The following is a 14,944-nucleotide window of genomic DNA, read 5'->3' on the forward strand; positions in this document are numbered from 1 at the left end:
CATAATGTTAGCACTCTTGCAGAAAACCGAGCCAAATCCATGTTGTATTATTTTCGATTCCTGCGTGATAGTTTGGTCCAAACTTGTGCAATGTATTACATACTTCTTTACAAACAGCGCAAAAAAAGGAACAACTTGATTTGCCAATATTTTACCATCTTACATTGTAAGGGACAGAGCAAACAAATGCTGGTCTACTTTTCAAATGTCTCCAACCCACAGGCTTCTTTTCCCTATTAACTTCTCCAACCTCTGTCTGATGCCTACTGCTAGTCTCCTCTATCTTTTAGCTCACACGTCCTTGTGCTCCTTCACCTCAACTGCCACCTGTTTCAGTTTCCACCAGCCGCCGCCCATTAGGCCATCATAGTTTGAATTGAGGTAAACTACGTTTTATGAGTAATGCTGAAAAGGAATTTGAGCATTATGGGTGCCCAGTGTCAAACACCTGAATGTAATGTCTCTCAACTGGTGAATGTGGCAATGTGGACAGAGCCTATCCCTGACTCAGCTGCTATCGTCGTTTCTACATGCACCTGCAGGATACCAGCAGGTGGACTGCCCTTGCACAGGCTACCCACTATATCTGCTGTGTCAGTGAGCATGTTCACCGAATGCTGCCAGTTCACCACATCTCTCATTGATGGTAATGTTTTCACACAGACTGCTCCTTGCAGATCACTGGTATTGGGCCACTTGGTCCCTCAAACAATTAGGGCTCCGGTCTGGACTGACTCGCCAAGGCATTTCTTTAAGGACCAGTATTGAGTCAATGGGAACACACATATACAGTCACCATGGCTCAGTCCAGATGGTGCAGTGGTCCAGGGGAACCTCTTTTTAACCTTGTGTGGGGCTCAGAATCCTCTACCCCCAGGTTCAGATACTGGACTTAGTCTCACCTTATAAAATGCATGAGATGAATAGTAAGTAATAGTTTCTAATTTTTAATTTCTGTTGACTCTTCTCTTGAAAATATCTCTTCAAATGAACTTTGTGATAAAATATTAATTTGAAAGAGCCAGCTTTCTCTAGTTGCACCGGACATCTACATTCAAAAATTTTGGGAGAAGTTGTTTCTCGAGAATACAGCATCCAATGGTAAAGTGAAAAGAGAAAGAAAAGGACAAGCATATACTTTGTAATTCCAGTGATTGTCGTATACATTTCAACTTTTTATCCTATACAAAGCATAGTTTTATCCATACTCATGCTATGTGTCAATCTCCCCAATTTTCAGTCTTGATCAGATCTTTTACAGTCTCTCAGTGCACGCCCCAGTCTGCATTCTCCAGATGATACCAAATTCTGCATCTCTCTGCTGGTCCTGTTTGAAACCATAGCAATCCACCCGTCCTTTACCTTTTCACTGTGGTCAGTCTTTTTTCCTTGTATGGTGTCTGTAGGCTGATATTCTTTCAAATGTGTGCTTGCAGTAAAGACTAGACCTGTAAATGAAATGTCACAAATATCTTGATAATTCTAAAGAATGATTAAATTCTGCCGAGTCGTTGTCTATCACCTCGTCTCTGCTGCAAAGCACCAAGACCGATATAAAGGTTTTAAGGAGCAGGGGGTACCCTGTTCTCTGTCTGATATTTTAAGAATTACTGGAAGCGTTTACCCCACATCAGTCAAGGAAATTAGGTCAATGCTTTGTGCCCAAATTGTTGCTTATTTGGTCAATATCTGCCCAGCGGTTTTCAAGCTACGGCTGTTCAGAAACTGCACTTTTCCTCAATGGGGTAAATGAATGCCAGTAGGCTGAAAACTGCTTTTGGGGAGAATTCTCAGAAATGTGCTATTTCCTCTCTACCTTAGAGACCCCCAGCACTCTTGCTGGACTGTACGACTTTTTTAATTTTCAATCTGGAGAGGGTGAGAACTTTTTCCCACTCTCATGTATTTTACTGTGAGTTAAACACTTTCTCTTTGTTTGTGGAGTCTGCCAAACTCCATAGGCATCATCTTTTACCATTGTGGCACATAGCACCTTCAGTGCAGTGACACAGGGAAGTCTTTTAGATTTCTCAAAGATTTAAATACCTTCTCTTGGATAAACTACTGTTTCCAAGAGCAGTAAAGTGAAATTGACGTTACTTATATTTGTTACTTTCTAGACCCAGCACACAGATCTACGTGATTTATCTGCGGCTGATTTACCCGCGACGGAAATGTTCGCATGGGAAATGTACGCATTACAAAATGTTTGTACATTTCCCATGCAAACATTTCCATTACAAATCACGCAGATTTCCTCCCTCACACCCTCACGCATCCCTTCACTCACACCCCCACCACACCCTACTTACCTTTCCCGACATGCTGTGTCCCTGTAGCAGCAGTTCCCTTTCACTTGCGTGATCAAGAACCGGCACCGCAGGATCCTTTTTTTGTTTTTTATTTTTTTTTACTTTTGCTCGGGTGAGCTGCGGGGGTGTCCCCCGCAACCTCCGGCCACTTTACTATATAGTATAATGAGCAAGGTGCTGCGGGGGATACCCCGCAGCCCCCATTTTTCTTTTTGTGGCAAGGGCTGGGGGTGGTGTCCCCTGCAAACCCCGCTCACTGAAGTGAGCGAAGTGTTGTGGGGGACACAACCCCAGCCCCATACTGACCCCACTGAAACACCTAAACACATACCACAAAAAGTTCAAACGTTTGGTTGTTAGAACTTTTCGTGGTGTGTTTTTTTAGGTCTTTTGGTGGGGTCGTAAAAACATTTCGTCCTATTCCCAGCACACACTATCTTACCATAGGGTGCTGGAGGGGTTACTTAGTATTCCCTTTGTATAGTTTCTCATGTAACATTTTTATGTTGCCCTTTCTACAATTAATGGCTGGTGGCAGTGGTTTACATTTAACTACCATTGGGTGTTTTTACCGCAGGCAGCGTTTGCAGCGGCAGTAAAGCACCCATGGGTGCCCATTGTGTCAAAATGACCCTGGTCTTCTTTTTTCGCCATTTCTTGTTGGAAAGGTCCTTCTTGAGATTTACTCTGCGTGCCAAACCAGGTTTGGTCCCTTTGTTCATTTTGTCTTTGGTGGGATTCACAAGTGAAACCTGCCTCGGGCTCCAGTATGTCTGGCAGGGGCAGGAAGAGAGGAGGGTGCTCGGAACTCCCTGTGCTTAATCCCCTTAGTTAAAGGAATGCACCCAAAGGTGATTGGCCGGCTGGCTGTCCGGCAAGCACAGCCACCCTGCTGTGTGGTTGACAGCTAGGCTGGAATGAATGGGGGACACCTGCATAAAAGCTGAGGCTTTTTGGCTTGGAAGGAAGAGTCGACCACTGGACGAAGGAATTCGAAGAAGAACTTGGAAGAGACGCCTGCTGCAACTCCTGGACCTTTGGTTTGCCCGCAGAAGCCCTGCTGCTGCGCTGAGACTCAGAATTTGCCTCAACTATAGAAGCCTTGCAAGGACAAAATTCTCCCCTTGAGTTGGTAGGACCAATCAACTCTAAGGTTTGGACATCCTCTCGAAGTTGGCTGTACTTCAACTGCTGCTGCTGCTGGAACCGAACTGCCAGGGAGAGGAACACCAAATCGAGTGGATCGCTTTTAAGTCGGACCCGAGCGCCAGGAAGATCCTCTGGACTTCCCTGAAGCAGTACTGACCAAGCCTGAGCCACATCAACAGAGCGCTGACCCCAGACGCAAGGAAAGTCTGAAGTGGTATCCGAGAACCGCAGTGTTGCTATTTGCTGTCAGACGTGAGGAGCTGAAATGCCAAAGTGCCACTGAATTGGAGTTTGCCCTTTTCTGTCGCTTATCATCCCGTTGTGTTACAGGAGTCCCCAGAAGTCCTCCCTCTTGTCCCCACGACTGAGGCATAGGAACAAAAGGATCTGCAGAGCCACACAGGAACAGAAGCCAGCTGGAACCATTTCTTCTAACCAAAAGTATTGTACAGTTTAAGAGTTCTTGTCTTTTCACCATACTTGTTCTCAGTTGATGAAACAAAAAAAAGGCACCTTGCTAGCCCTGATATGCCCAGGAGGGTACTTCATAATATTCAACACATAATCAGGGTGAGAGATCACACACATGGTTCTATGTTATATTATCACACACTTCTAGACTAAATAACAACTGTACTGGATCTGTTCAAACAACCAGATTGTGGTCACTTAGTTGTTTATTGTGTACATTCATTACTTCATCCTTTATGCATTTTGCAAAATAGACCTAAATCATATGGACATTTCTTACAATATTGACAATGTGGGAATACTACTGTGTACCATCCAATTCACTCCAAAAGATTAAACTCAACAACAGTGCACATGTTCAATCATTAGTGACCCAATACTGACACATGAACGTGTGCTCTCCAGGGGAAAATGTGGCACTTGAGTAACAAACAATGTACAATGTGACATATAGTACAAAACATAAAAGTCGACATTATAATGTTTCGGCCAAGTGCAGCTATTTCTTGAAGCTTTTGGTAGAGATGGCCTTTTTCAGGACGGGGGAGAAGTGTTCCCAAGGTCCATGGGGTATCTGTCGAGGGACAATGACAGAGGGGAGTTTGGGTTAGAGCTGAGTGTGACCTCCGGGATAAACTATTTACATAACTTAAAATCCTATTAGGATCTACTAATGGGTGAAAAACACTGTCCGCGATCTGCAGAGATAAGTGTGCGTGAAGTGGTCCCTCTGCAATTAGTGAGGGCTGTATTCACATTCCGGCTCCAAGTCCGAGTAATGGATGTTTGACTAATCCGCTTTCTCTCTGTAAATTCAGAAAAATAAATGTAGAAAGGGGCGTGGGCCCCGGGGGGGTGGGCCCTTGTCAGGATATACTTTCGAGACGTGCAGTATACAATCTGACTATTATTGGAGAGAAGTCTTGCCTCCAAAGCATGTCACTATGCACTTCCAATGTGTAGTTAAGTCGACTGTCTGGGCGTATGTAATTCGCAGTTGGTACTGTGTTCTGTAAGGGCAAAACACATGGAAGACCATTGTCACTGAGAACTCTCCACGTTGATGTCTAACATTATCTGTGGGTGACAAATGCTCCACGTGAATGAAATAGTTGTACTGTCAGTTCCAGTGGGGATACATGGCCCGGGCATGCTTTAATCAAAGACTCTGTGAGCTACTCCCTACTAGTGGCGTGATGGAAATGGGTATTCTCCTGTGCAACACCATGTGAAAGCAGCCTCAACTGGTGTATAGGTGGATTGTTAAGTTTACCGCTGCTGCCGGATGACCGAGAAACCTTAAGTGCTGGAGGGTCGTGAAGCGAATGAAGGCAAAAGGCTGTGTAGTCTGCACATAAACTTATTTGTTTGAAGCCGTGTGGATCGTGTAGTGGTGCGAGGCACTGCTGCGGGCGCATTGCCTAGGGAGACGCTAGACGAGAGGAGCCGGGAAAGTGAAACTTCCTACGTCTCACCGTAGTCCCGCCCTCCCTCCCTCGCATCCAACCCGCTGTAGCCACAATGGCCAATGCAGGGGTGGGTGTGTAGGTGGCTCGGTAGTCATTGGGTGGGTCTGAGCGCTGGAAGACTGGGAAGTTCGCAAGTCCTGTAAGGGTGCTATGTGAACCCAGGGTGCGTGTCTGCTGACAGATACACTATAGTATTGTCATGCGCTCTCTGACAGCTGTGTCATCAGAGTATCTGTGGTACAAATTGTACTACACTCACTTCGCTCGTCTCTCAATGACAGAGTGTACAAATTCAATGGGTATCTGCTTCATTTCGCAGTCGCAGTGTATGGCGGAGACATTTTAACCCTTTAAGTGCCAAGGGTTTTCCCCCGCAGTGCCAAGGCCTTTTTTGGTGATTTCGGTATGTCGCCATTCAATGCCTTGTAACTTTTCTGTTACATGAGATATGTCGGCCAAATTTGGCCCCTTTTTTTTCCCACATGTAGGCGGTCGTAACGCCACCCAGGAATCCTAGGTTGCTGTAGGTGGGGGGTGAGAGAAAGTAACCAAAAAGGGCGAGAACTTTGTGTTTTTCAAAAAATGCCAATAAAATGATGTACAAAGAAGCCTGTGGGTTTTTACCTTGTAAGAGCTAGGAACAAATGGTTTGCTGTGCTGAATTCCCCAATTTCCTGGCTTTCAAGAACAGGTTGAGTGGAAACGAAATAAAATTATTTTGATGTGGTTATCAACCGTTTTGTGAGAGGTAGGCGATTTTGGCCATTTTTGCCAACTGGACATGCATGGACGGAATGGAAGAAAAGGGTAGGAAAGCCGAATTGGAGGACAGAAAGGCATACATTTCTGAAAAGAAGACAAAATTCCAAGTTTAGGAAGGGGTGATTTGTGCAGGTCAGGCAACAACTAGGTAGGGTAAAATGCCATAGACTGGGGAAAAAGCGGGAAAATGACCGAAAAAAAAGTTGTGGTGGACATGGTTGACTTGGTACGGCAATGGCTTCTAAGAATTTTGAGAAAAATAATGCTCCACTACATTCTCCCAACTCTTGCAGTTAGGAAAGCACACATTTTTTGTAGTGTTTCACAAAACAAGCAATACCACAAGCCAAACACTGAGCCATGGTACACAGGAGTTGTATGCTTACGGCCTGAACAGAGATACTTAGCATTTGTAAATCAGGAAAACCAATGCGGTGAGGAACGGCAAGCATACATTTGTTGAAAGAGCACAGGCAGATCTTTTCAAGGGTAGGTGACTTGTGCAGGTTACAAAAGTGTATGGTGCCTAAAGCAGCGACTATATGTAGGGCACATTTGGGAAATTAAAGGGTTGTGTGACAAAGGGCACCAGCAAATGGGTCAAAACATTATGAAAACGACACAAACACAACAAATGTCAGACCTTCCCGCGTTCCCACACGTGTCCCAATGAAAACGGTACCTCACATGTGTTGGTGCACCTAACTGGGCGCCAAGGGGAAAGCCGAACACACCTCTAAACCCAAGTCTTTTCCGACATCTGAATTTCACGGTTTTTCCAGATGGGCACACCATACAGATATGAGCCTCGGTTGTCCAAGCCATAAAGGAAAACCGGGAACCCCATGCATTTCCGAAAAGAGGACACCTGTGGGAATCCAGAGGTCTGACGTGCGCAAATTGGCCCAGAATGTATTACCCAGAAACCCCAGCAAAGTCCGAAATGTGGCACAAAAAAAAGCATTTTCCGCACATTTCATTAGACTCACCTACTGAAACACACCGCCAACAACACATGGCCTACCGTCCCGCATTCCCACAGGTGTCTCGACGAAAACGGTACCTCACATGTGTGGGTGCACCTACCTGGGCGCCAAGTGGAAAGCCTAAAACACGGGTAATCCCTAGTCTTTCGGCACAGCATCATTTCAGGAATTCTGCTCATGCGCACACCCGTCATATTTAGGCATAGGGTGTCCAAGCCCCCAAGGAAAACAGGGAACCCCATGCATTTCTGAAAACAGGACATCCTTGGGAATCCGCAGAGGTCTGACTTGCGGAAATCGGCCCAGAATGTATTACTCAGAAACCCCAGCAAATTCTGAAATGTGGCGAAAAAAATGCATTTTCTGCATATTTCACTCGGCTCACCCACCAAAACACGCCGCCAACAATACATGGCCTACCGTCCCACGTTCCCACAGGTGTCCCGATGAAAACGGTACCTCACATGTGTGGGTGCACCTACCGGAGGGCAAAAGGAAAAGGGTAACCCACTGATAACCCCAAGCCTTTCAGCACAGCACATTTTGTTTGTGTGGGTAACCTACAGATTTGGGCCTAGAGTGTCGAAGCCAGCAAGGAAAACAGGGAACCGCATGCATATTCCCAAAAGAGGACACCTGTGGGAATGCACAGAGGTCTGACTTTAACCATTTGGGGTGGGGGGTCAGAGGGCCCCCAAAATTGTGGGACAGGCCCCCCAGTTGGTGGGGCAGTAAGGTTTGAGCACCCTGGGGCCAGATTGGCACACCAATGTGTCCCTCTGCACCAAGGCAAGTTTAGTAAACAAAGAAAATAATTAAAAATGGCAGGCTGCCCTTTAGCGGGGGCTGAGGAGCACCCTACACCGCCAGGTAATTTGACCCTCTCCCCCCCACACCAAATGCCGGAGGGGGGCATCTCATTCAGCCCTCCCTGGGGGCAGATAAGAGGGGGGTTCTCATGAAGCCCTCCAGGGAGGGCTGCATGACATGACCCCAAGTCCATTTTGGGGGGAGCAACCCCTTTCCATAAAATTCCCTGGTGGTCCGGGGGGGCACGCCCCCCAACACCAGCCATGATATCTATTTTTTTTTTTAACTCCTGGGGCCAGATGGTCACCCATCCGCCCTCAGGGGTCTCCATACATGTGGCCCCATGCTTTGGGGCCTCGGTGGGGGAGGGGGCCGCTTACCTAGTAAGCAGCCCCCTCCCCCCACTTTCAAAGGACATCCCTGGTGTCTAGTGGCATTGCTGCCCCCGGATCGAGCGCCCTGCGTCCGATCCGGGAGCATCAATGCTTACAAAAAGGGTGTTGTTGGAAAGGGGAGAATCTCCTCTTTCCAACGACACCTCCAAAAAAAAATCCCTGGTGTCTAGGGGTCCCCACTCGCCTCCCCCCTTCCCATGCTTCATTTTCTGTTTTCTTTTTTTTGCCCCCCACGCCTGGGGGGCAGATGGTCACCCATCCGCCCCCAGGGGTCTCCATACATGTGGCCCCATGCTTTGGGGCCACAGGGGGAGGAGGGGCGCTTACCTAGTAAGCTGCTCCCCCTCCCCCCCTGTAACAGATCCCTGGTGTCTAGTGGGCATTGCTGCCCCCGGATCGAGCACCATGCACCCGATCCGGGAGCAGCAATGCTGTCGCACAAGGTATTGTTGGAAAGGGGAGAATCTCCCCTTACTAACGATACCTGCCTCGATCTCCGGCTTGAAATACAGCCGGAGATCGAGAGGGAGCAAGGTGGAGACTCACCTTGTGTTTTCACCGCAGCAGCCCGAAATGGCTGCTGCAGTGAAAATTACTTTCACATCCGCGTGCTTTACGCACGCCAACATGAAACTGAAGGTAATCCAGCCCCCTGGCAGTGAGGGGGGACCTCCCCCTCACATAGCCCGGGGGTTGGATTACAGTTTTGTGTGATCCCTGCTATCTCGTCCTTGGCACTACGGAGGTAATGTCAAGGACGAGATATCTCGTTCTTGGCACTTAAGGGGACAAACAGCCAATGGAATATTAATTCATCACAAATACAACATATATATATATATATAAGTTGAGTGTGCAAATCCAATCCGTTAATGTTACATTTCGTAGTCAACATTGCAGTCAGTGTCTGTGTTCTCACCTTGCATTGGATGTAGGCATACTCTACTGGGTGTGGATCACCTATGGAACCCTAGAAACCACCCTAGAATCGCTAAAATCTGTCCATACTTGTTATGCAACATTATCATTAAACGAGTGCCTGGGTGGAAATCACTACATACTTTAGTGCCATGAGTGTCATTTATATCGATAGCCCACTTTCCTAATCTAAGGATGTTGTGTTGGTGGCAAAAAATTCCATGAACCTATCATGACCCATATGGATGGCGATCGACTGGGATTCTATGGTACAAGTCTAAAGACGGTGTGTGGGTGACCGGGGTTGCTTCTGCCTCCAGTTTAGCGATCAGGGCCTGTTTCGTAGTTCCAGAAATGCTTCCATTCGACTGTGATGTTAAGTCCATTCTTCACCGTGTCCAGTCTGTGTACCCACTACTGTTTCAGTTTGGTGAGGGATATATTGATATTGCCTCCTCTTTTTTGTGGGGTCCACTGTTGTACGATGGTCCAAGTGAGATCCTCATTAGTGTGTCCCAATTTAGTAAAGTGATCGACCAGTGGTTTATTTATAACCTGGTTTTTAATCATGACCTGTGCTCACCTATCCGTTGTTTATTGGGTCTGATGGTTTTGCCGATATATATGAGAATGCAGGGGCATCTGATGACCTAGATGACAAATTTGCTTTCACAACTTGTGTGGCTTTTTAGTGTCCAGTGGAAGTCTTTCTATGTAAATGTTTTACTTCTGAACTCAGACTTGGAGCCGGAATGTGAATACAGCCCTCACTAATTTCAGAGGGACCACTTCACGCACACTTACCGCTGCAGATGCATTTCACAGTAAGCTGTCGACTAGCGTCCCCTCGGGCACGGTGTTTTTTTACCCATTATAAGATCCTAATAGGATTTAAAGTTATGTAAATAGTTTATCACTGAGGTCACACTCAGTTCTAACCCACACTCCCCTCTGTCATTGTCCCTGAACAGATACCCCACGGACCTTGAGAACACTTATTCCCCGTTCTGAAGAAGGCCATCTCTAGCAAAAGCTTCAAGAAATAGCTGCACTTGGCCGAAACATAATAATGTCGACTTTTGGTCGGTTTGATGTTTTGTACTACGTCACATTGTACATTGTTACTCCAGTGCCGCATTTTCCCCTGTAGGGCACATGTCCATGTTTCAGTATTGGGTCACTAATGATTGAACATGTGCACTGTTGAGTTTAATCCTTTGGAGTGAATTGGATGGTACACAGTAGTATTGCCACATTGTCAATATTGTAAGAACTGTCTGTATGATTTAGGTCTGTTTTGCAAAATGCATAAAGAATGAAGTAATGAATGTACACAATAAATAAGTGACCACCGTCTGGCTGTTTCAATAGATCCAGTACAGTTGTTATTTAGTCTAGAAGTGTGTGATAATATAACATAGAACCATGTGTGTGATCTCTCACCCTGATTATTTGTTCTCAGTTGAGACTTGTCTTGGTTCATTATGTAGAGTTGCTTGCCTCTTCTACCCCTCAAAAGCCTCCCAGCTTGTGGTCCTACATTGATTCTACTTTTTCTACTTAGACTTCTAAACCATTGTGCAGGACCTTTACTTAACTAAAAGAAGTGCTTCAGCTCACCTATACTTTTGCCGAATTTACATTGGCTGGCATGGCTCCCTGAATGACTCTTCTCTGATTGTGTGTTGGTGCCTTCCTTCCAGGAAAGGGTTAACTTACTTTGCATGGGGGGGGTTCAAAAGTACTTACCTGCTGAAGAATATTTGTCTGATCTCTTGTCTTATTCTAAAACTTCTTTACTTTGACATACATCCTAGTATTGATCTAAATGTACCCGTGAAATATTAATGTCCACAGTGTCTTAGATATTTAAGTCCCCTGAGGGTGTAGGAAGTGTCTGTGTGCCATCCCAAATGGGTACTTGCTGATTTAGAGAACCTAAGAGTGTGTACTTTGGAGTGTATTTGTATTACTATTACATTGCCCCTTCTGAAGAAGTCTTATTCAAACTGACCGTTAAATAAATTGTTTAATCAAGAAACATTGTGTGTAAGCATTTATTGTGAATCTCTGTGTAACCACCCTACTGCTCACATTGACCCCTCTTGAGATACGCCTGGCTGCTCACTCACACTACCAACCTGTGTAGTACAGACTTGTACCAAAGGTTGGGTTCCTATTGCCAGGAGGTCAAGGTTGTTGTAGTGCACCCAAAGGGTACTGCACCAAATCTTCCCTAACAATTGTGTTTTTATGTTTTCTTAACTTTTTCATTTTCTAATGAATTGTTCCCCGGATCTGTAGTTTATTGGGGTTCTTGACAACCTTTTTGTATGGAAAATTGCATCTATAGCCATCCAGCAAGTCAAACGTTATTAGCCTTGCTTTGCCTCTTGGATATAAAAATCAGCTGGGCCGATATACAGATGGGGGCACCCCTTCTCTGTCGAATATTTCAAATTGGATGGATTTAACCCAAACCAGTCAGGAGATTTAAGTCCATGTTTTGTGCCCAAGTTGTTTCTTATTTGGTCCAAATCTACCCTCCGGTTTTCACGCTAAGGCTGTTCAGAAACTGCTCTTTTTCTGTATGGAAAAATGAATGGGCTGAAAACTGTGAAACTGTGGTTTTGTTTTCTAAGTAACTTTTTCATTTTATAACGGTTTGTTGCCAAAATGTGCAGGTTGAGGGGGCCCTTGATAAACAGTTTTGAAAATGACATCCAAATCCATCCAGCAAGTCAAAAGTTATTAGCAATCGAATTTTGGGAGAACATGGTTGCTTTATCATTTCTGAAATTCCTCTCAGCCGCTCTGCTGCAAAGCACCATGGGATATATAGCTATATTTTTGGGAGAAGGGGGCACCCGTGTCTCTGTCAAATAATAAAGTACTTTACGGAATAACCCCAAACCACAATAGGATCGCAAGTCAACACTTAGTGCCCACGTTTTTTCAAACCTGGTCCAAATCTGTCCAGCAGTTTTGCCTCTGCAGTCGAACAAAAATTGACCTTTTTTTTAAATATGGGAAAATGAATGAGTACTAGGCCTAAAGTGGCTTTTATTGTTTTCTTAATCACGTTTACATTTTTAAAAGATATCACCAGATCTTCAGTACTTTGGGACACCCCTATAGCTTCAGTACTTTGTGACTTGTTATGACAAGATTCACTTTCGAGTACTTCACCACCTTAAGGTAGGCAATGCACTCTTTCTCTGAACCTTCCTTTTCAGAAGGGCAGCCTCTCAAGGGACGTCATTTGGGGGTCACCAGAGGTTACAAGTGCAGCCTCTGTGGTCACAGTTTCAACCTCTGCTGACCTCCTGCGACCTCTATACTCGAGCATGGGTTAGCATGAGTATAGCAACAGTACCTTGCAATGACGAATGTTGATGTAAACCAGGCATTCTCATTGAGTAGTCTGCAGGTTAATTAAAGCCCCTCAGAACACTGCTCTGAACCGTATAGCTTTCTCTCTCTCTCTCTCTCTCTCTCTCTCTCTCTCTCTCTCTCTCTCTCTCCCTCCCTCTCTCTCGCGCTCTCTTTCACTATCTGTCTCTCGTCGCTCTCTCTCACCAGACTAATAAATCTCGCTGGCTTCAAGGCAGGTCAAAAATATCCACAGAGAGCCACAATGAATGCTTTGTTGTAATGTGTGTGTGTAGAGAAGGAGCCAAGTACCCCCACCTCAACCAGTTTGCCCATATTGCCTATATTTTAGGAACCAGAAAATGAGACGCGTGCAGTACCAATGAAAATACCAATTTCGAGGAGACTCCTGGAAGTAAGGTTCCTATTGAGAAAGCCATACCTACATACACAACAGTATGATGGCCATTTGAATGAAATCCTGGAAGAAGCACGACCAATGATTGAAAGAGAAGAATGGTGACTTCACACAAAGACAGTCTGACATAAAATAGAAGAGATGCTGAGTCAAGAACATTGAAGATATTCTATAAGGCATCAAGAAAGTATCCAAGATAAGTGACATCTTGGGCTCAAGATGAAGAAACCTATGCTACAGAAGCGATGAAGATATCGAGTCACGTGTACATTTGCAAAGAAACGCAAGCAGACGAAGAGGCTAGCTAAGTAGTGAATAGATTGGGGCAAGCGCCAACGTATACATATAGGAATAAGCAAAGAATCAATGTTTCCTCTACGTATTATAGCAGAGCTGGACAAGAAAAGGAAGGCCTTTCCAGTGTGTCGCAGTTGAATAAGCAATTGAATTACAGAAGCAGATCTCAGAAAGGCGAGACTAGATGAGCCCCAAGAAGCCAAGGTATTATCAGACTTGGATGAGCAGGAAGTAGTTCCAAATCGTGTAAAAGAACGAAACTCCTGTTCAGAAGGCATGGACAAAAACAAAGAAGACATCGGAGGTCTGTTAGAAAATAGTATTTTAAATGCACCAGAGCTCAAATTTGTTGTCTTCAGTCATGTGAAAGGATGAAATTGGACAAACATGATGAACCACACCTACGCATGACGGCAGAGCATGCCTTCACTCCCTTGAATTCTCCATACTAAAGAACATTTCCAAGGACAAGTTCAAAGCCTTAAATGACAGCAGACCACTGAGGTGATGATAGATTATATGCTAATTGGTGGGAAGCAATGGTTATGTCCAGCTTACCAGCACCTGGAAGTCCAGCCTGCGTGCTGCAAACATAGGTGGAAAAGTACTGACGGATGTAAGAGTGCCAACCAATTGTAGAGGGCTGCACAATTAAGGGCCCTATAGTTTGTGTAACCAATGGGACGTTGCGTATTTAGTGACGTTCATAGTGACCTTTTGAGGGGAGGGCTTAGTTGCCCCACTGGATGTTATGGAGCATATCACTTTCTTAGACTAGTATGGAACGTATACTTAGATGCTCCTTTAGACCCATTCACAATTGCCACTAGGTTTTTGTAGTTTGCCACGTTGGATGACGTTAGTAAATACATAGGTTAACGTCATCAATGACGAGTTTTTACTATAAATGCAGTGTTTTTTCTGAAGAAAATTGAGAAACCATGCAGTGTGACGTCCGTAGATGTCCGTTGTACTACCTGTTTTAGGTAATTGATATTAAAACAGTTAACCTTTTTCCCAACTACCTGAGTCATTTTGATTATTGATGTTTGAGTAACTTCTGCATCCCCAGTCATCTCACCGTACTGCTACCTTGTCTTAAAGGGCTGAGGCGACTCCTCCAGTTCACGTGGTAGCAGAGGATGGTTAAAGACCCATCAACATAGTAAGCTATGGGTTCCCGGGAATATCAAACGTCCTCTGCCATTTAACTGAAAGGACGTGAAGCTCCCTGTAGATAGGGGTACCAGTTTTTTAAGACACAAGCCTTGCAAGCACAGGTTAGACGGGTCACTTTTTTCAGGCAAAATCCCCTACCGATATCTACAGAAACCTGAACGAAGGGAAGGTTAGAGCGGCTGATAAAGAGGCGTCGGTCCCGAGGGTGGGAAGTCGAAAAAAACTGAATGTTGAGTAAAAAGTGAGTGTATAAAAGGAACTAGAGACTATGAGCGTCGAATTATTGAGTAATTGACTTGAGAGAAGCCAAGCAATTAAGAAATCGTGAGACGAGGAGCGTCATGATGGAGGAAGTCCAGTGTCCTGCGTCGTAAAGACTTAACAGAAGGAACCGTATCTAGTGCCC

General features: G+C 45.2%; 1 protein-coding gene across 4 annotated transcripts in view; it reads left to right on the top strand.

Annotated features, from left to right (window-relative positions):
• The window catches only part of WDR7 (WD repeat domain 7), a 2,460,073-nt gene that overhangs the window by 369,835 nt on the left and 2,075,294 nt on the right, over window positions 1–14,944 (top strand). The gene's annotated exons all lie outside the window — the stretch shown is intronic.

Source organism: Ambystoma mexicanum, chromosome 6p, assembly GCF_040938575.1.
Source record: "Ambystoma mexicanum isolate Mex_15411 chromosome 6p, UKY_AmexF1_1, whole genome shotgun sequence".
NCBI lineage: Eukaryota > Metazoa > Chordata > Amphibia > Caudata > Ambystomatidae > Ambystoma > Ambystoma mexicanum.